Source organism: Thamnophis sirtalis, unplaced genomic scaffold (assembly GCF_051295495.1).
Source record: "Thamnophis sirtalis isolate CommonGarterSnake01/CBP01778 unplaced genomic scaffold, rThaSir2_p1.2 scaffold_2, whole genome shotgun sequence".
Classification (NCBI taxonomy): Eukaryota; Metazoa; Chordata; class Lepidosauria; order Squamata; family Natricidae; genus Thamnophis; species Thamnophis sirtalis.
Genome location: NW_028261382.1, coordinates 140,285,497 through 140,286,926, shown reverse-complemented (window position 1 = coordinate 140,286,926; position 1,430 = coordinate 140,285,497). Strand labels below are relative to the sequence as shown.

Below are 1,430 nucleotides of genomic sequence, written 5' to 3'. Positions count from 1 at the left end.
CAGGCCCAAATGACCTGAAATCCTCTTTTCAAGTGTAGGTGTTGGAGAAAGGCGCTCTGGAAACCTAAGTGAAGCGCCCCGAAGTCATAAGGAAAGAAATACCGCACTGTTGAGAGAAACGACGTTGAAAACCTCACGTAGCCTAGAACATCATTGAAAGAAGCTGCGAAGCTCTTTGCAACCACGGCCTAAATGTCACTTGTGCAGAAACAATAGCGGCAACGGTGCAGTTGTAAAACAGACTTGGTCTCAGTGGAAGAGAAAGACCTTTTTTATTTTTACATTTTGAAAAATGCAGAGTACAACAGCCGGACCGAATACAGTTCAAGAGATCCAGAGATATTTTCGAGTCTGAAAAAAGGAGAAATGTATTAGGGCTAAAGATGAGGGAAGGGCGGGATTCACAACACCCCTTCGCTGCTTAGGTGACTGGATCCCTTTGGTCCATTCACGCTTCTCATGTTTCTGAAAGCACCTTCAATAGAGTTTGATTTGCAAAGGAATGACAACACCCGCTCCCCCTCCCCCCCAATACTCCGATCAAGGCAGTGGTGTATTAACCATTAAGCAGACTAAGTTCGTGCTTAGTGCATCAGGCCCAAAGAAACACCACAAAGTTGAGAAAGAAAGAAAAAAACAACCAAGATTTTTACAGTATGTACAAAGGAGGGGGGTAGCAAGATTTATCAGTGTTTAGGGCACCAGTGAACCTTACTCCGCCACTGGATCCAGGCACAGTTGTTGTCTCCGCTATTTCCGCTTTCCAGGTGGGTGTCCAAGAAGCGACCCAAGGACAGGTGCGGGAAAGGCAAGCCTCGCCAGTCAGTAGAAGGGCACTGGAGCCAAGCAGAAAACTCTCCCCGAGGAAGGGACCCTTATTGCATCTAATAGGATATATTTTTGGAACAAGCTTCACGCAAATCATTGTCGCGCAGCTTGCGCACAAAGCCAGTTCTGCATAGGGCAGCGCCCAGGAGGGCAATTAGTCGACGGCATTTTCCAATAGGAAAGTTTCAGACCATTCTACTCCTCTTTACTCCAGATCTGTTTGCCTTAAGGTTCGCCCTTCTATCCGGTGTAACGCATGTGTGCGTGTGTGTGGGATGGTGGTGCAGATTCAAAACGCTGGCGTAAGGTGTGCGTGCGTAATTTTAACTCTCTCCTACTTAAAATTCCCCGGGGAGGGGGAAGTGGGGGCGAAGCAAAGGCGCCCACAAACAATAGGAGCGTGTCTGCATCTCTGCGCCCTGCGCCGCTGAATTCTGCCTCCCTGTGTGTGTGTGTGTGTGTGTTGTGTGTATGTCCTCGCGCGCGTCGGTCTCCAGAGATCTGGGCGCGTCCACCCACTGCCCCCTCTCTGGAGCCCTCCCTCTTTTTCTCTCTCGCTTGTCTTGAGAACTAGCGGCGGCTCTCAGGAAGCGCGCCGGATG

General features: G+C 49.7%; 1 long non-coding RNA gene across 1 annotated transcript; it reads right to left on the bottom strand.

Annotated features, from left to right (window-relative positions):
- Positions 1–253: 253 nt before the first annotated feature.
- Positions 254–1,187, bottom strand: LOC148049209 (uncharacterized). The gene is made up of 2 exons (XR_015695392.1): positions 716–1,187; positions 254–351 (listed from the first exon to the last, which is right to left on the bottom strand). It is a non-coding gene; the product is annotated as an uncharacterized LOC148049209 (long non-coding RNA).
- Positions 1,188–1,430: the final 243 nt, after the last annotated feature.